General features: G+C 43.2%; 1 long non-coding RNA gene across 1 annotated transcript; it reads left to right on the top strand.

Annotated features, from left to right (window-relative positions):
* The first annotated feature begins 2,085 nt into the window (after positions 1-2,085).
* Positions 2,086-17,928, top strand: LOC309543891. The gene is made up of 3 exons (XR_014224819.1): positions 2,086-2,117; positions 3,481-3,611; positions 17,843-17,928. It is a non-coding gene; the product is annotated as an uncharacterized lncRNA (long non-coding RNA).
* The last annotated feature ends 3,266 nt before the right edge of the window (positions 17,929-21,194 follow it).

The following is a 21,194-nucleotide window of genomic DNA, read 5'->3' as shown; positions in this document are numbered from 1 at the left end:
GAATGTTGTGTATCTAGAAGCCGGCTAGTGGGGGCGTGGTCACGTCTGACTCCACCCGACCGGTTTCGTCATACGTTTGACATCATCAGTAAATAATTCACATTGTTTTTGTTAGCGCTACACATATTATTACAGTATAATGTTGTGTTGGGGATTTTTTCTGATTCCACTGTGTGTGCTGCTTTCACCTTAATTCATTCACATATGATTTTAACACATTAGCACGGAAATTTCCACATTTATTATAGATATATATATATTTCTTTTTAATATTGTGTGCATTTTATTTACTTTGATTTTTCTTCTCTCTGTATGGCATGCCATGACACTGTATAACTCGCAATGGCTCTGTACGGCATGCGATTTCTCTGTACGACATGCCATGGCTCTGTACAGCATGTGATGACACTGTACGGCATAAAAGCCATCACATGCCATACAGTGTCATCACATGCCGGTGTAACGTGAGAATTACCTACCCCGTGAGAAAAACCTACCCTGGCAGTGCGCATGCTCACAGCCCCTAGTGCGCATGCGCACTAGTTTGAAATGATGATTGTTCCGTGAAAAAAACCTACCATCGCGGCGGGTACGTTAAAACAGCTGGCCTGCAATATGAGTAAGCTCCGCTCCGGTCCCTGTCACTTCCCTGATCTTGTCTACTAAATATAAAAGCGGCTCTCGGCTCCGTGATTAATGTTGTCATACAGCCGCCGCCGGTTTTATTTTTAGTAGCCAAGACCAGGGAAGTGTCAGGGATAGCAGCGGAGATGACTCATATTTCTGGCGAGCTGTTTTAATGTAAACCGCCGCGTTACAGACACTTTCGTACACCGGAAGTGACGAGGGGTAGGTTTTTCTCACGGGTAGGTATTTCTCACGGAACACCGTACAGAGCCATTGCATGTTGTACAATGTCATTGCATGTTGTACAGTGTCATCACATGCCGTATAAAGCCACTGCATGTTGTACAGTGTCATTGCATGTTGTAAAGAGCCATCGCATGTTGTAGTGTCATGTCATGCCGTACAGTGTCATCGCATGCAGTACAGTGTCATTGTATTTTGTACAGAGCCATCGCAGGTTGTACAGTGTCATGTCATGCCGTACAGTGTCATCGCATGTTGTGCATTGTCATCACATGCCGTACAGAGCCATGCCATGTTGTACAGTGTCATCACATGTTGTACAGTGTCATCACATGTTGTACAGTGTCATCTCATGCCATACAGTGTCATCTCATGCTGTACAGTGTCCTCACATGCCATCCAGAGCCATGGCATACCGTACAGTACATGCGCTGTTCTATTGGTCAAGGAATTTGACAGTAAAATTCCTTGGTGCACCGACAATGCGTTGCACATGCGCAGTGCGTGCTGTTTTACAGCAAGTGACATGGATTTGCTATTCTGCCAGGTTCAACATTTTGTCGAAACACCAGTGTCCTGTCAGAATACCGCTACCCAACAGAAAATGTAACAGGAGTGACGTTCTCAGCAAAATATGCTTACTGCGCATGCGCCATGCGTTCCTACATGGCTGCTATGCATTCCAATAGGTTTCCTAATCTGACAAAACACAAAGGCAGCAGCGGACAACTCTTACACCCAGCCAAGTCATCAATTTCACACTTATCTTAGCAGTAAATTCACCTTATATACTATAATACAGTATAACATTTTCATTATTAGAGTATTATTAGTATTATAGTATATACAGCGACAATCCTGCAGCCAGAAGGTGGCAACGGCCATCTTGGTACACCGCGCACTGCTCAGCGCCAAACTGGTTATATAGTGAAATAGACTATTACACTTGGTTGCGGTGAAATAGTCTATTTTACTATAAAAGGTGAGTTTACTGCTGAAATAAGTGTGAAATTGAAGACTTTCTTGGGTGTAAGAAGATGTCTGCTGCTGACTTCCTGGTCTGTCAGTTTAAGAAACTTTTTGAAACGCATATCGGCCATGTTGGAACGCATAGCACATGCGCAGTAGGCAATTTTCTTCACAACGTCACTTCCGTTCTATTTTCTGATAGCGTCGTGTGAACTTTCACCTGTGTGATGATGACTTCCGGGGGGTGGGGGCGGAGTGTACACACGTGTGCTGCCGAGGTGAGTGTTTATGCTGGGAGATGGGGGTGTGAAGCGGAGGAATAGCAGGAGGGGGGATCGGGATGGCGCTGCAGTGTGCCGAGGAAGGGAAGTGATGTTATGGCCGCACCGGGTTGGGGCTCTGTAGGTAGGTTAGGTGCCAAGACGTGTAGCTGACCGAGCTGTCACTTGTAGTAATTCCACACACTGGCCAGCGGTGGGAGCCAGAAAACCGAGTCTGTCATTAAAGCTTTAACTTTATAATGTGGAACTAAAGATAAAATCTGTTTTATAAATGTAGACACCGTAAGGTACAGTGAGTTTCTTGTCATCTGTGCCCCATTGGGAGGGGGGAGGGGGTTTTCTTCACTTCCTGTCCCATTGCCAAAAAGGAAGTAAGAGGAAATCCCTGGACTAGTGTCACCATTTCTCTTCTATTATTATTCTTGGGGAAAAACCCCAATTTTTTTTCCTTTAATGATGAACCGGACAAATACAGAAGGGGTGAATCTCCATAATGGGGGCACAGACGGCAACTAAAACTGGTGGGTTCAAGCACATACATGTGGTGGGCTTTACCACTCACAATCCGCTTATATATGCACCACTGGGCAGCCAATGTTTATGTACTGAGAGCTTTCTCCCAGCACAGAGACTGAGACCTCCGTCCTCACTAACAAATAACTGGACCACCTTCCGATCATGTGACCACTGTGACAGCCAATCATAGTGCTCACAATGATCACCAATTCCAACCCCCCCTTTAGCGTTCAGAACCTGTTAAAGAGACACTGATGCGAGCGGAATGGGTTAATATAATTTCAGCAGTCATCTTTAATCTTTTTAGGCTCTGTTCATATTTAGAGTTTTGGAATCTCAGGCAGAATCTATGATTCTGCCCGCAATCTGATATCGCACTTTAACCACTTGCTGACCGCGCTATAGCCGAATGACGGCTACAGCACGGCCGGCTAGTTCTGGGAGGCTGTCATTGGACTTGCATCTGGAAGTGTCCATGATCTCTTGGTCTGCGGGATCCAGCGCATCACGGATCAGTATAAAGGGCCAATCACAGCTGTCTTTTGCCACGTGATTGGTCCGTCCAATGAAGGAGCGATCACTTTGTCAATAAACCAGGATCATGCCCGGTTCAGCTCCCGCTGCTGCAGTGTTTCTCTCTTCTCACACACTATCGATGGGAGGAGAGAGAAACACCGCAGCAGTGTGAGTTAGCTTGGTCCTAGTGCTCATTGGTGCCACTACAATGCCCTTCGTTGCCACCGCAATATTGAGATGAGCAATATTCAAACTGTAGGCACAAATGCTTGTCTACAGATAAAATAAATATGTATTTATATTTGTATATATATTTTTTTATATAGAGTGTCTGTCAAGTTCTCGTGAGCTCTTCAAATTCGTAGGACTGGGAGGAACTTTATGAAGACACGCCTTTCTAAAAGATGTCTGGCTATTTGACTGTAGATCATCATGTTAAAAAGAAGAAAAGAAAAACCGGTAATATTTGCTGTATTTGTAATGGAAATGTGAAAAAAGACAAAGAAGAAGCAATTTGCAGACAATAATTGTCAGATGCAGAATTTTACATTATGTTCTTTCACAGGATGCCCTTTTACATTAAAGAAGTAAAGGAGCTTTGGCTGTACTTCTCCTGTGGATCACAGAAGTGCAGTTCATTCTGCACTCCTTTTGTCTTGTTTTCAGCAGACAACGGGCTGACGTCACAGAGCCAGTCCAGGCTTGGGCAAGATTGCAACCATATGGTCGGGATCTGCCCACATGCCTGGACCGGCACTCGGCTAAGCCTCTCAGTGAGCCACCGAGAGCCTGAGCTGGATGCTCCCGCCCTCTCCACAGCCCAGCACTCCAGTGAGCGGGGAGGGGAGCAGAGCAGGGAGCTTTCTGCTCACGGAGCTTTGAGAACTTAGCGATTAGGGGTGTTTGATCGCTCAGTTCTCCATCTTGGAGTCGGTGTGGGAGAGATGAAGGATCCACCTGGGAAAATATGATTGTTCGAAAAAAAATGTTTCTCATACTTTTAAGTAGAACTATAGGTTTTTTTGGGGGATTTTCTTGGGGATTTTCATTTTGGATAAAGGAGGAAATTTACCTTCACTTCCTGTCCCATAACAAAAACAGGAAGCGAGAGGAAATACCTGCAAAGAGATTCCTTACCCCCCCCCCCCAAGGTCACTAGAACTAGTATCCCCATTGGATGGTTTCCCATTTATTGCTGTTCTGGGGACAACTTGACAGGGGTTCTAACTCCTCTCCACTCCAAAACTAGAAAAAAAAAAGTTTTGCCTTCATTTATACTTTAGAGTTTATGCAAAATGTCCTAGTTGTACATTATGGCCACCTTCAATGTGAAAGTGGCAGTGCAACTCAATATCACCTTGTGTCCTCTAATATAAAACAACATTTCTATTCTTTGCAGCTTACCAGCAGTGGCGGCTGCTGCTCAAAAATTTTTTTTGGGGGGGGGGGGGGTGCAAACAGAAAAATAGGCATTGCTTCGCGGCAAAAAAACACGGTAAAAAATAGCGTTACTTTGAGGTCACACAAGTGTGAAAGGGGCCTTCAGTAATCAAGGTACAGTGTGCCCCCATTAATGTAGAGTGACCAGTGAGCAGTGCCCCCATCAATGTGGAGTGACCACGGCGTGCCCCCATCAATGTGGAGTGACCACGGCGTGCCCCCATCAATGTGGAGTGACCAGTGAGCAGTGCCCCCATCAATGTGGAGTGACCACGGCGTGCCCCCATCAATGTGGAGTGACCACGGCGTGCCCCCATCAATGTGGAGTGACCAGTGAGCAGTGCCCCCATCAATGTGGAGTGACCACGGCGTGCCCCCATCAATGTGGAGTGACCACGGCCAGGCACTCGCCTTTTGTGTTTGCAGAGTGTTGAACTTGAGTCCGGCCCGGGAAAGCTGCCGCCCTCCTCCTCCTGGCTGGCTTGCTTGTTGTTCTCTCTGGTCCATCCTCAGCAGACACACTGAGTGGAATGGCTCTACCGAGTGAAGCCCAAGCACCGCCCCTATGACGTCAGACATCCACCAATCACAGGATGCAGAATCGCAGGTGGGAGTGTTCGGGGCGCACAGCTCTGCACCCTGAGCACAATCTACAGGGCCGCCAATCAAGCTAAACAAAACAAGGCACATGACAGCAAAACTCCCACCCCTCTACATAGCAGCAGTGTTGGCCGGCGCCCCGGGAACACCTTCTTTTTTTATTTTTGCCTTGGGGGAGTGACCAGCCGCCACTGCTTACCAGTCTTTTGTTGAAGTGGCTGCATTATTTTTCTTTTTTTCAGGTGTGTTTTTTTTTTTTTTACCTGTTAATCCTGTCTGCAGTAGTGTGGTATGCTCCACTGTATCTTTGCAGGGAGCCATGCTTGTCACCTAGGCGGGACTACAATGTCTTGATCTCTTCTTCATTACATAGGTGTTGAGGATTAGTAGTTTTAGAATTAACACTACAGCATGTGTGTGTAGTTGTATACTGTATTTTTATAATGTGTGTTTGTGTGTTGGGACACAGACACGCTCTTTAGGATGTGTCAAACAGATAAACATCAGCTCAGGACCTACCGATATGAGAACACTCCTATCTGACTTCCATTACAGCCGTGTCAGATCATGTGTTACAATGCAAAAAGCCACGAAGAATGTGAGTAGTGAAACCCTTCCTCTGCTTCCTCTCTGAAAAATGACAGTGGAGACTAGGGGAGTGGGTGAGCTGTTTTCATATCTGCGGGTCCTAGTCTTGATAGTGGCTGCAGCCCAGTACTGAATAGGGGCTGTCCCCAACCCATTCCACCATTGCACCTGGTTTCTCTATACCCATAGACTACCACTGCTACCCCTACCGCTGCACCTGGGGAAGCCATCCCCCACCCCATCAAGGTATGTCATTGAATGTATACAGTATACCTTAACTACTTGCCGACCGCCCCACACAGATTTACTGCGGCAGGGTGACTCGGCTGCGCATAATCATGTAGATCTATGTGATTATGTGCATGTGGTGCACCGCCGGGACCGCGCTCCCGTTGTGATTAGATGCAGCGGGTGGAGCGGGCATGATCGCCGCCGGCCTCCCGTGATCTTCGGAGAAACTGACAGGAGAGCCGCCTGCCTATGTAAACAAAGCAGTCGGCTCTCCTGTCACACAGGCACACAGAGATCGTGTGTTTCAGCTAAGCTGAAACACCAATCTCTGTGCATGTCACAGAGCCCCCCCCCCCCCCCCCCACAGTTAGGAAGCACATTTAGGCTTACATTTAACCCCTTGATCACCCCCATTGTTAACCCCTTCCCTGCCAGTGTCATTTATACAGTAACAGTGCATATTATTTAGCGCTGATTACTGTATTAGTGTCACTTGTCCTCCCCAAAAAATGTCAAAAATGTCAGTTAGGGGTCCGATCTGTCCGCCGCAATGTTGCAGTCCCGCTAAAAATCACTGATCGCCGACATTACTTTTTTTTTTTTTTTTTTATAGTAAGTCCAAAAATCTATCCCGTAGTTTGTAAACGCTATAACTTTTGCGCAAGCCAATTAATACACGCTTTTTTTGGGAATTTTTTTTACCAAAAATATGTAGCGGAATATTATTTATTTATTTTTTGTTTTGTTTTTTCAAAATTGTCACTTTTTTTTTTTTTTGTTTGTTTGTTTATAGCGCAAAATCTAAAAACCAGAGGTGATCAAATACCACCAAAAGAAAGCTGTATTCGTGGGGGGGAAAAAAAGGACATCAATTGTATTTGGGTACAGCGTCGCACGACTGCGCAATTGTTAAAGTAACGCAGTGCCGATTTGCAAAAAATGGCCTCGTCATTAAGGGGGTAAAACCTTCCGGAGCTGAAGTGGTTAAAATACTAGGAGCTTGTTTTTTTTTTTTTTAAATAATAAACATGTCATACTTGCCTCTGCTCTGTGCAATGGGTTTGCACAGAGCAGCCCCAATCCTTTTTTTGGTCCCCTGCCAGCGGTCTTGGCCCCCATGCTGAGTACCCCTAGTAGCAAGACATGTTCATTCAAACACAGAGAACGGCTTGGGCCCCCTCCCCTGCCTTCTCCTTATTGGCTCACTGGTTGTGATTGACAGTAGCAGGAGCCTGCTGTGTAGAATGCATTAAGGTAAAAAACACTTTAAGACCTTATAGGGAAAAAACTATTTTGGGTGCCTTTTTTTTAATATGTATCCAGAGTATACATTTACAAAACGTACCCAGTATTCCCAGGTATAGGAGACCATGTGTGTCTCTCCCCATAAAATATCAATACATGTATTAAAATAAAATAAAATAAAATATAAATAATCTCCACGCTATAGAGAAACTCTTCTACTGATAAGTGTATCTCAATATTTATCCATGTGTCTCAGCAAATATTAAAATAGTTAAATTATTTTCACTGCTGCCACCTTAAAATAGATCAATAAACCAAAGTTAAAAATGAAACAATAAGCTGCACTTGGGTCTATAAAAATCAGATAAATAACAGCTGCTGCACATATGTTGGATAAAACATAAAAAACAGTATAAAATTGAAAAGTAGCACTATGTAAATTAAAGACCAAAGGTAAAGGGCAAGATCTTCTCGGGCTTAAGTGGTTAAAGAAGTCTCAAAGGATCCACCAAACTGCTCCTCCAGAATTCCTCAGCAATCCCAAGATCGAGCTAATTGAGTGCGATTCCATACAGAAGATTCAGAGCAAACTGTACCTCCCCGCCATTCCATCCTCCGTTTCAATTTACGTAGCGCTGCTTTTCAATTTTATAATAAACCAAAGTTATCAAAGTGCAAATTGTTCACTCTAACAGTAGCGCTGTGGTATATAAATAATCTCAATGCAAGTAATGAAATCTTGTCCATCAGAATAAAAGTCCACCCTATGTCATTTGTGCTAATAAAATCCGCCAAGTGCTGCTATCAATAACCAACTGAGTTTTCAACTTCCCTGGTTGGGATGTCTTATAAAAAAAAAGAAACACTTCCTCGCATGCACATGCGATCCCTCTACCAATAGAAAATAACTCGCCAGGCTCTCATGCCTCCCACTCTCATGGTTGGCATGACACACTCTATATTTCAATACAACATCTCTCTCCTCATAAAGATGTCATTGTGTACCCCCGCAGTGTGACGTCATTGCTGTTTCGGCCACTCACAGCGCCGGAGCCGCCGAGGGAACATGTCAGTTCCCTCAGCAGGGGCTTCGTTCTAAGGTAAGTATTTCATAATGTGCGAGTATGCGATGCATACTCGCACATTATGGAAATACAATAGAAAATGGATTGGCGATGATTCTAAATGTTTAAAAGTCCATGATGGAACTTAGTGTCCTGTGGGATTTAGGGGCCACCATAAGGGGATGAGTCCACAAAGTCTCTGGGCAGCCATTGACAGGTGGGGGACGAATAGACTGAAGATCTTTTTCCAGATATGTAAAGAGAGAAAAGGCAACAAGGCGCTTCTAAATGTAGACTGTAGACAATTTATTGGACATGACACATAGTCAAACACTCACATTTCCCAAAAGTGTATGAGCATGAAACTGGCGGGGTAATCAGTCCCTCTCTGTCATCCTGGGTAGTTTGTTTCTTGGCCCGCAGTGGATCCGGCATTACATTCTGATCCTGCTTCCTCCGTGACTGTGTGAGCCAGCTTCCTGGGAGCTGAGGCTAAAACGAGGGCCAGACCAGACGGTGAGTCGCAAACATGCGCCAGTGACGTCAAAGTCCTGCGACGCGTTTCGAAGCATGCGTCGTACCGCCCTGGCTTACTAGCGCACTCCTTTCTCAAGCTGGGATGGGACTGGATGGAAGGCATTGTGCATATATAGAGACCAAACGCCACCTAGTGGCCAATCATACACACTCTAATATGCCACATTAGAAGTACCTTCATGCAGTGAAGAATGGAAATTTATACAGATAAACAACAATAATATTCTATGTGTACCTCATTTATGGAAAATATAATAATGCTCAATTCAAAAATATATATCATATAATATATAAATGCATAATTTTTACTCCCAAAAGTCAGCAAGAAATAAAAATAAAATGTGTGTGTGTGTGTATATATGTATGTATTTGTGTGTGTATATATATATATATATATATATATATATATATATATATATATATATATGTGTGTGTGTGTAAAAGAATAAAATAAACTGAAATTAATAGAGATAGGAAGATTAATGTTTATAATTAATTCTCATTGTTCGAAGACCCAACTTATTCCTGCACACCAGAAGGAAAATGATCTGGGCGAAAACAAAACGGGGACAAAAAGATATATCTATATGAACATTATATACCCACAACCGTGCATGCACATATATACACATAAACATACAAAAAAAAAATTCACTTTATCAGTCAGAAATCCAGAAAAGGCATATGAACTTGATTTTGAATAATAAGCATATATATATGTAAAGAAATTATTATATGTAAAGAAGCGGAGGGGAACCTATTATAAAATAGCAGAGACTTCCAATTCTTCATTTAGACCTTCTGGTGACAAAGAATCTAAAGAATAGATCCAGAAAGTCTCCCTTTCGCATAATTGGAAAAACCTTTCTGCCTCGGAAAGATGTTTGGGCATTTGTTCAGAGACCCAGACCTCTAATCCTATGGTAGATTGTTGGTGACATTGTTGAACATGACGTGGGATACTCAGTTTTTCCTCATCTTTTCCACACTCTATGGACCCCATTCGCCCCAAAACGCTGTCTCAAGGGGCGAATGGTTCTGCCCACATACATGGGCACATGATGAAATATACAACCTATTTCAATGAACAGTTATAAAATTCCCCCTATAGGAAAGTTTTTCCCTTGGTGGTAAACTGTTTATTGCGTTATGAAGGCACATATTTTGCAAAGGGCCTTTTTGCACTAATACATTCCCACCAGTGGAATAAGACGGGGTCGGGGAGGGCCAGTGGTAGATTTGGATTTAAGTTTGCTTTGAGCTATTCTATTTTTCAAATTAAGCGCTTTTTGTAAGTGATCTTTGGCTGTGGCGGCAAAAGGGGTTTCAAATGGGGGTCCACTATGAGTATATTCCAGTGTCTTTTGAGGATTCGCTCTATTTGTCTATGTTGGGGGTGAAATCTGGTGCATCCTTCAAAAGGTTCACTCTCTTTTTTGAGGGGAAATTCCTTCTGAGTAGTGACCTTGGGACTGTAGTATCAGGGACTCGGGTATTCCTTTTCACTGAGTCTACCAGCCATGATGGTACTTTGTTCTGTGTAGTCTTGTTGAGAGGTGCAGTTGTGTTTTAAGCGACAAAACTGCCCCGGAGGGATATTTTGGGTCCATTTTTGATTATGGCAGCTTTTGTAATGTAGCAATGAATTTCCTGATGGTCCAAAAAGGTCAACTCAGAGGAATCAAATACATATGTAAAAGATAGGCCGAAGGGATTGTTGTTAAAATAGGTTACAAATTCCAGAGCTTGTTGCGGACTACCTTTCCAAATGGTGATAATATCATCTATGTACCTCCCAAAGAAAATAAGATGCCTAAAGAAAGGGTTATTGTTCCATATATACCTATACTCCCAGAGGCCCATGGCCAGATTAGCATACGATGGAGCAAAGTTTGCCCCATTGCAGTTCCCTGTAACTGCAAGTAAAATTGATTGTCAAACACAAAATAATTGTGTGAGGCAAAATTGGGTAGCCTCCAGAATAAACTGCCTGACATGGATTAATTCCAGAAAAAATTAGTGCTGCTCAGCACCCTGCTCCTGCGCTCAGAACCTGGTCCTCAGGCTGCCTTTATCTTGGAACTTGTATTTATACTTGGCATCCACTATGGCTAGGCTTTGCTGCCCTCTACGACCGGGGTGGTCGACCAGACACTGTGAATACAAAACAAAGAAGGGGCGCACCAACCTAGCGCATTATCCTCAGCGAGTTTATTGATAATAAAAGGGTAAAAATAAGCTACTCACAAACATACGTGGAAGTCAAGCATTTCAATTCCATAGAGCAGCATCTTTACAGGAGTCCAATATCTCATAAAAGCGGAGGGCTGATGCGTTTCGAGGCCGTGCCTCTTCCTCAGAGCCTGGATTCATGTTTGGGTCCTCTGATAGAAAATGATCCAGTGCTGTTAGTCCATACCCATGTGGAATTGATGTGTACAAGGAACTGACGTCCAATGATACAATTCTTCCCACTGATATGATTCAAGGAGTTCCAGAAGATGAATTCCATCTCTGATTTAAGACTGTAGCCCCTGAGCCAAGGGCTGCAAGAAATGGTCTATATACCGTATATATGGAGAAGGTAGACATAATACTCTTCATGGCTGCAATAATTGGTCTTCCTGGGGGGTCTATGGGATTTTTATGGATTTTTGGGATGTGATAAAAATATTGGCACATTGGAGTGTGTATGATTGGCCACTGGGTGGCGTTTGGTCTCTATATATGCACAATGCCTTCCATCCAGTCCCATCCCAGCTTGAAAAAGGAGTGCGCCAGTAAGCCAGGGTGGTACAGCGCATGCCCTGAAATGCGTCAAAGGACTTTGACGTCACTGGCTCATGTTTAAGGCTCTCTGTGCAGACCAGCCCTCGTTTACGTCTCCGCTCCCCGGAAGCCGGCTCACACAGTCACGGAGGAAGCAGGATCAGAACGGAACACCGGATCCGCTGCGGGCCAAGAAACGTACTACCCAGGACGCCAGAGAGGGACTGATTACCCCGCCAGTTTCATGCTCATAAACTTTTGGGAAATGTGAGTGTTTGACTATGTGTCATGTCCAATAAATTGTCTACAGTCTACATTTAGAAGCGCCTTGTTGTCTTTTCTCTCTATACTAGCACATTATGCCATTGTCCTGCAGGGGTTTTTTTTTTCACAGGGGATACAATCGCGTCCATGTACAGTATAGTATGCACGCGATACTTGGTCAGGGCTCCTTTTGCATGAATTACTGCGTCAGTGCAGGGTGGCATGGGGGCGGTCAGCCTGTGGGACTGTTGAGGTGTTAAATAAAATTCCATATGCAGCGCTAAAAGTAAAAATATACTTGTCCATAATCATTGAAGAAAATGAAGAGACGAGATCCCAACACCAGCTTCAGTGTGAAGAGGCAATACACCACACCACAGTGCCAACCAAATCTCCTTACCAAAGCCAAGGAGGACAATGAGCATAAAAGGATGAACCGTGATCGGCGCCAATGATCAGATGGGCGTACTCTCATCAACCACTTTCACTGGGCAGGTATCAATTCAACCTCTATCTTTTATGCAGACCCCGCTGCTGTGCTGAATGTATCCGTATGTGAACTCAAACACCTAGGTGATGCCACCAAAGCCAGGATCAATAGCAAGAATATTGGGAGCCATTTACATCAAAAGACCACATTCATACTACAGAGTTTCATGTGAGGACCCCAATGGGTGTTCCTTGCGATTAGCCTGCTGAAGTGTTATTGAAGCCCAGGTTGCTTTGATGGCAGCCTTTAGCTCATCTGCATTGTTGGGTCTGGTGTCTCTCCTCTTCCTGTTGACAATACCCCACAGATTCTCTATGGGGTTTAGGTCAGGTGAGGTTACTAGCCAATCAAGCACAGTGATACCATGATCATTAAAACAGGTATTGGTACTTTTGGCAGTGTGGGCAGGTGCCAAGTCCTGCTGGAAAATGAAATCAGGATCTTCATAAAGCTGGTAAGCAGAGGGAAGCATGTAATGCTCTAAAATTTCCTGGTAGAGGGCTGCGCAGACTTTGGACTTGGTAAAACACAGTAGACCAGTTCCAGCAGATGATGGCTCCCCAAATCATCGCTAACTGTGAAAACCTCACACTGGACCTTGTGCAACTTGGATTATGTGCCTCTCCACTCTTCCTCCAGACTCTGGGCCCTTGATTTCCAAATAAAATGCAGAATTACTTTCATCCGAAAAGAGGAGCAGCAGTCCAGTCCTTTTTTTTCTCCTTAGCCCAGGTGAGACGCTTCTGACGTTGTCTCTGGTTTAGGAGTGGCTTGACACAAGGAATGCGACAGTTGTAGCCCATGTCCTGGCTACATCTGTGTGTGGTGGCTCTTAAAGCACTGGCACCATCCATATTCCACTCTTTGTGAATCTCCCCCAAATTCTAGATTGGTCTTTGCTTCACAATCCTCTCAAGGCTGTGGTTATCCCTGTTGCTTGTGCACCTTTTTTCTATCACACTCTTTCCTTAAACTCAACTTTTCAATAATATGCTTGGATACAGCACTCTGGGAAAAGTCAGCTTCTTTAGCAATGACCTTTTGTGACTTAAGCCTTGTACACACGATCAGATTATCGAACAATCGGTCGTCCGTTTTTTGTGGCATGCTAGTCTGATGTGGAAAGTGAAGAGGTTATTTTCAAACAAATTTTCCCATACGACAGAATTCTACTTCAGAAGTGATGTCATGTGCTGGATTGCTTTGTATGTGGTGTTTCGTCTCTGAGCATGCCTAGTCTTGCTCTTAAGATTTTTTTCCGTCAATCTGTACTAATGAGACGAAAATCAGACGTTGTATTACGGACGACAAAAATTATATAGCCTGCACATCAGGATTGTGTCAACCCAAAAGTTGGCTGTCGAAAGCACCATACGAACAATCCGAAAATTGGCAGATCGGTCGTCGGAAGAATTTTCCCTACAGATTTTCTTATTAGGTGTACAGGCCTTTACACTCCTTGTGGAGGGTTTTTTTTCACTGTCTTCTTCAGCAATATTCTCATTTTCTGAGATACTGGATTTTTGGTTTTCACTAGCTGTAAGCCATAATTGTCCAAAATGAAAAGAAAAGCTTGAAATGTATCACTCTGTGTGTAATGAATCTATACAATGAGTTTTAGAATTGAATTACTGAAATAACTTTTTGAAAAAAACAAATTTATACCCGCGCTTATGGATGCTCTGGTGAATCAATCACTTATATCTCTAAATTATGTGAAAAATATATAAAGAAAATATAAGGAAAATGTGTATATAGAGTACAGCTGCTGCACACTAAGAAAATCTTAGACAGAATATAAACACAAAATTAAGCAGCGCTGGCACTCAAGTAATGTATTATACTGCTTGTTTACCAATTAAATAACACTCTAATAATATGTGTTCAATGGTGTAAAAATCATCATAAAAAATTCATAATAAAACTAAATTGTAAAACGCAATCTGGTGATATTCTAGTGAAATATATAAAAAAAGTCCATACAATAAATTAATTATACAATAGTGTCCTTATAGTGATCCAAAAGTAAAGTGCTCCAGTGCTGTTATACAATAAGGTGCTCCAAACGTGATAGGTGCCCCTCTCGGTTCCCCACTCACCAACTCGCCAATATTTGGAAGCCTTGATAATATTGCACATAAGCCCTTGGCACCAGGATCTTTATAAAAGATTCTCCATACGCCTTTCAGTATATAACCATGGGTCCGCTTGCGCATCCACCATTAGAAATGAAAAAGGCAGAAGGGTCTTTGAAAACACCGGAACTTACGGCGAAACGCGTTGACGTATTTCCTGCCACGCACAGAGCGGCACGTCATTTCCGGTTGGCTACTTCCTGCCCGTGGAACGCACGCCGAGCGGCGTAACCACGAGGTTTTTTGTACATGCCCATTTACTATCTCTATGCTGTGAGTATGTATTTGACTTTGCAGTGAGATTAAACTGTATTTACATACTTCACTATGTTCGGCCTTTTTCATTTCTAATGGTGGATGCGCAAGCGGACCCATGGTTATATACTGAAAGGCGTATGGAGAATCTTTTATAAAGATCCTGGTGCCAAGGGCTTATGTGCAATATTATCAAGGCTTCCAAATATTGGCGAGTTGGTGAGTGGGGAACCGAGAGGGGCACCTATCACGTTTGGAGCACCTTATTGTATAACAGCACTGGAGCACTTTACTTTTGGATCACTATAAGGACACTATTGTATAATTAATTTATTGTATGGACTTTTTTTATATATTTCACTAGAATATCACCAGATTGCGTTTTACAATTTAGTTTTATTATGAATTTTTTATGATGATTTTTACACCATTGAACACATATTATTAGAGTGTTATTTAATTGGTAAACAAGCAGTATAATACATTACTTGAGTGCCAGCGCTGCTTAATTTTGTGAAATAACTTTTTGCTGATATTCAAATTTTTTTTTTTTTTTTTGGTGTGCTCCGGTTAATTCTGCTGGTGATTGGGGAGGATTAGGGGCACTTTCACACTTGTGCAACCGTAACTCATGTTTTCCAATGAGTACCGTTCATATCTGTGCAACTTCAAGTCGCAGCAACTTCAGAGTAGTCCCTGCAGTACTTTGGTCTGATGTGACTTGAGGTCCATAGACCTCAAAATTACACAGGCATTGCTTCAAGTCTAGTCAATCGCATGACTCTCAGGTCACAAAAGTTCGAAAGGTGCCTAGAGCAAACCCGTTGACTTCCTGCATAGATTCGCTTTAAAACTAGGGTTTCGCATTAAGGCCTCTTTTACACTTGTGCGACCTAAAAGTCGCGCGATTTTGACTGGACTTGAAACAATACCTGTGTAATTTTGAGGTCTATTGAGGACTTCAAAACGCATCAAAGTCGGACCAAAGTAGTGCGGGGACTATTTTGAAGTCGTTGCAACTTGAAGTCGCACAGATATTTAACGGTACTCATTGGAAATTATGGAGTACGCCTTGTCATGCAACTTTGCAGTCCCAAGTCGCAGAACTAGTCGCACAAGTGGGAAAGGGGCCTAAGGGCTCATTCATACTGGCGCTCCTCAGTTTAGCTTTTCTAAACCACTCCACTCCTGGAGATTTTCTCCCCTTCTTCACCAGGCCATTTTTTTGATACTGCACTGCGTTATTTTTTTACTGACAGTTGCGCGGTTGTGCAAAGCAGTACCCATATAAAATTTGTAATTTTTGTTACCCCACTAATACAGCTTTCTTTTGGTGGTGGTATTTGATCTTCTTCTTCTTTTTGTTTATAAAAAAAAAAAAAAAAATACTTTTTTTTATTTTATACAATAAAACATCCATTAAAAAAAAAATGTAAAAATCAAATTTCTTCATAAATTTAGGCTACTATGTATTCTGCTACATATATTTGGTAAAGAAAAATCCCAATAAGCGTATGTTGATTGGTTTGCGCAAAAGTTTTTGCATCTACAAATTATGGTGTGTGTGGATTTTTAATTTTTTTATACTGGGATTTATTTTTTTATACTAGTAATAGCGGCAATCAGCGACTTATAGCGGAACTACAATATTGCAGCGGACATGCTGACACTTTGTGCGAACTGGTGATACTAATACAGTGATCAGTGCTAAAAATATGCACGGTCACTGTACTAATGACACTGGCTGGGAAGGGATTAAACATCTAGGGTGATTGTTGAAACCACTTCAATACCGGGCACTTTCACCCCCTTCCTGCCCAGGCCAATTTTTTCCCCTTTTAGCGCTGTTGCATTTTGAATGACAATTGCGCGGTCATGCAACACTGTACCTACACCAAATTTATGTAATTTTCCCCCCTCAAATAGAGCTTTCTTTTAGTGGTATTTGATCACCTCTGGGTTTTTTCCTTTTTGCTAAACAAATAAAAAAAGACCGAAAAGTTTGAAAAAAAAAAAAATTTTGTTTGTTATACAATTTTGTAAATAAGTTTTTTACTGCACTGATGGGGTGGCACTGATAGGCGGCACTGATGGGCACTAATAGGCGGCACTGGTGGGCAATAATGGGCACTGGTGGGCGACACTGATAGATGGCAATGATGGGCACTGGCGGGCAGCACTGATGGAGGGCAATGGGGGGCTCTGATGGGGAGGGCAATGGGGGGCTCTGATTGCCATCCCTGGCGGCCATAGTGGGCATCCCTGGGGTCATGGGTAGGCATCCCTGGAGTCATGGGTGGGCGTCCCTGGTGGTTCTAGTGGCACCCCCCCCCCCCCCTGTCAGGGGAGCCGCTGATCGGCGCTCCTTTACTCGTACTGTGGAAAGCCAATCAACGGCTCTTCCTGTTTATTATGTGACCAGCCATGATTGGACACGGCTGGCCACATGGTAAAGAGCCTACGTCAGTAGGCTCTTTACCGAGATCGGAGATGCAGGGAGTCAGACTGACACCTCGCATCACCGCTCTGCGCGCCCCCGGGGGGCGCGCAGAGCGTATTATCCTGCTGCCATCATATGACGTCCGGTCAGGATAATACAACCACATTCCCGACGTCAAACGCTTATAGGGCGGGCGGGATGTGGTTAAAGGGTGCACTGTGTGCCTAACTTGTTTTTGTGTGTACTATGTGGTGGTTTTATTCCCTGATTTGCAGAGAAACCAAATTCCATCACATACCCACTGATAGGACAGAGCCCTGCATTGTTTACATATGCACAGCTCTGTCTTGTTTCTCTCCTCGCCGATCAGGGGATGCCGGGGGACATCTTTGGCCGGGACACGGTGATCGACTTGTGCTGTCTAATTACAGCACAGCCTGGTCGCCAGCGGCTGATCAGTACACCTGTGTTGTGTGCCGTGTTATGTGCATTCATAAGAGTTTCGAAATCTCCTCTAAATGCATATAAACACTGGTTTGACATCAACAATGTAAAAACTCATAAAATGCATTGTTCGTGTTGAGTTTTAAAATGCCTGAGCTGAACAATAAACATGTTACTAATTATTTCAGGAGATCTGTCGCATTCAGAAAATGTCTCTTATTCTGAACACCCTGAAGTAGAGGGGTCTGGGAAAAAAAAGAAGAAGAAAAAAAACAAACATAGGAACACAGATGATGAGACGATGGAAGTTGGCTCCTTGGATAACCTTTCAACGTCTTACAGCCGAAGCATATCTGCCAAATTTAAAGAGCAAGAAGACCCTTCAGAACAGGTCTTGTCAAACCAGGACTATAATTCTCCTAAAAAGAGCAAGAAAAAGAAACGTATAGAAATGCCTGTGGAGGAGACAGATCATACTGACCAACCAAGCTTGTTTGATGGTCACAGTTATTCCGATGAAGTGGCTGTTTCTGATGAAGTCCTCCATAGTAAATCTGTAAGAAAAAAGAAAAAGAGGCATAGATCCAGAAGCCTGGAAGAAGAGCTTTTAGAGGACGTTCATCAAACATCCTCAGAAGTCACGGTAAATTTAGATATTGATGTGGAAAATTCTGTAAGAAAAAAGAAAAAAAAACACAAATGTAATGAATTTTTGGAAGAAGAAAATTTGAGTCCTGATATCCAACAAACAATTAAACTGAGCAGTCAATGTCCAGTTGTCTCTAAGAAATCTAGGCAGAAGGGCAATGAAGTATCTGTGGAGGGGGCAGGGCATACTGGTCAACCAAACTTGTGTGATGGACATTGCGATGATGTGACTGTATCTGAAGAAGCACACCATAGTGAATCTGTAAGAAAAAAGAAAAAAAGGCATAGATCCTCGGAGATCAGAAGCTTGGAGGAAGAGGTTTTGGAAAACGTACAAGAAACATCCCCCCTAGTCACTGTAAATGAAGATACTAATGTGCAAAATTCTGTAAGCAAAAAGAAGAAAAGACACAAATATGAAATTATAGAAAAGGAAAATTGGAGAGATCACATCCAACAAACTGTTGAACTAAGCAATCGGTGTCAGGCTGCTTCTAAGAAATCTAGGCGGAAGAGCAAGGAAGTGTCTGTGAAAGGGACAGATCATACTGGCCAACAAAGTATGAGTGACGGTCATTCTGATAAAGTGCCTGTCTCTGAGGAAGCCCTGCATAGCGAATCTACAAGAAAAAAGAGGCATAGAGCTACTAGAGTAGATAGTACATTCAATGATGAAAGAGAGCCCATAACAAATGGCTGCCTGACCCCAAACGCCAGAAACTCTGAAAAAGTGACTGTGACAGAAGACATGTCACTTAATGAAACAACAGATCTAGAAAGTTCTGAGCGAAAGAAAAAGAAAAAAAAAAAGAAGCATAGGACTAGGGAGGTTGATAGTCAGACAGAAAGTAGTATATGTAAATCTTTCAAAAGATATACCAGTCCAGAACTAAATGGGGAAGATGTTGCTGTGGCTGAGGGATCTGAAAATGGAGAGAGGGGCAAAAATTTAGATGCAACTGAGAACATCACAGAGGCTGAAAATGCAAGTACTCCAGCAAAGCCTAAAAAGTCTATAAAGCTTGAGATAGAAAACCAGGATCAAGATGTGACTGCAGAGTTGGAGGAATCGGACAAACATTTGATGGAAACTACTCTTGATGAAGAAACCAGTGTCCAGAGGGAAAATATAACTGTCAGGTAAGAGATTTATGTTTTACTTTTCCCATTCAGGGCTAATAGGTTACAGCTTTAGAGCCGGTTCACACTGAGGCGACACGACTCCTTACTACTTCGGTACAACTTGTGCAGTCCCGTGCACCACGACTTCGGAGCGACTTGCAGGGACTTCACATAATGGAAGTCTATGCAAGTCGCTCCGAGGTTGCCCCGAAGTACTACAGGACCCTTTTTCTAAGTTGGAGCGACTTGTGTCGCTCCTATTAGAACGGGTCCTGTAGCCGTCAATGGACAGCGAGGGAGCACGACTTGTCAGGGTGACAAGTCGCGCTAGTGTGAACCGACTCTTAAAGTGATACTAAAGCTTTCTTGTTTTTTTTTTTTTTTTTCAATAACCCAACAAACCTGACCCCCCCCCCCCCCCCCGCTCTCCCGCTGCTCTCAGCCAAGCCTGGGAGAGGAGCTGCTGCAAATGTGCACAGCACTGGACTGAGATCAGACTGAGTATTTAGGGGGGCAGGGAGCTGCATGTAAATAGTTTTTTTACTTTAATACAGATAATGCATTAGGGGTAAAAAAAACTTTACCTTTACAGCCCCCTCAGCAGCATTTTCCTTCGCTCCGCTCAATCATAGGAAAACATAAAACTTTGTGAAAACTCTGAGTTTCTCTAGTAGGGGTTCAAGAGTGTGTACAATTAAAGTGGAACTAAACCCACTGATTCCATATGATAATTGTTACAGTTAATTGGGTGCTTATGTTGGCTCTCAACCAATCTCTCAAGCCTTTGAATGGCTGGTGTCAGTGTAAGTGATCACGTGCAGCACCATGGTAACTGCAGATCAAGCAGAGCCTAAGATGGCAGCTTCCCTGGTCTATAAGGGAAATAAGGAGAGTTCAAAGAGAAACTGCAGTTTGCTCAAATAATTTGTAATAAAAACTTATTTGCATTTCTGAAGCTTCCCTCCAACCACTTTGCATATTTTGATATAGACTGTGATTCTGTACTTGCCAAACATGCTGCAGAAATCTCTCTCCACAAAGTCTGGCTGCAGCCATTTTAACTATGGGCAGCTGAAGCCGCTGCCTGTTCACTTCCTGGATTTACACAGACACATGCGTGTACACACACACATATATATATATATATATATATACACACACACACTTGCACCACTGCTTGCCTGCACATTTCTCCTCTCTTGATGAATACTCATGGATCTCTGCAGTCTTCTGTTATCTCCTCCCTCATCCTGCCCCCTCCAGCTCTGTAGCTCTCCTTAGCTCTCCTATGACTCATCGCACCTCTCTTGCTAGCAAACGCTCACAAGAGCTTACAAGTGTATTAAGCCGAAATGATCAAAAAGGCCCTGTAGTTCCCAGGCGGCGGAAAGGGGGGACAGTCCGGGAGCTGGAGGCATGAGATGAGAAGACATCCCAATGGGAAGCAGATGGGGGACAAAATGGAGCCAAAAGAAAAAATGGAAAGATGTCCTAGAATGTCCATGTATGCTGCTAGAAAAAAACGTATATGAATATATAGGGTTTAGGTTACCAATGATGTACAGGCATACCCCGTTTTAAGTACACTCGCAAGTACGGACACAGCCTGGTCAGCTTGGCATGGCACTACTCCCAGTTTTTAACATTAATTGTATGTTTGTAATATATTAAATATAAAGAGTACCACGTTCCTAAATTTATACAATAAATAATGGGAAAGATATTCCCAAGTATACCGGCAGCTATAGCCTAAGGTGCAAAGGCATGAGC

This window comes from Pelophylax lessonae (assembly GCF_965119305.1).
Source record: "Pelophylax lessonae genome assembly, contig: HAP1_SCAFFOLD_479, whole genome shotgun sequence".
Classification (NCBI taxonomy): Eukaryota; Metazoa; Chordata; class Amphibia; order Anura; family Ranidae; genus Pelophylax; species Pelophylax lessonae.
Note: the sequence above shows the minus strand (reverse complement) of the source record. Positions and strands in the feature narration are given on the sequence as shown.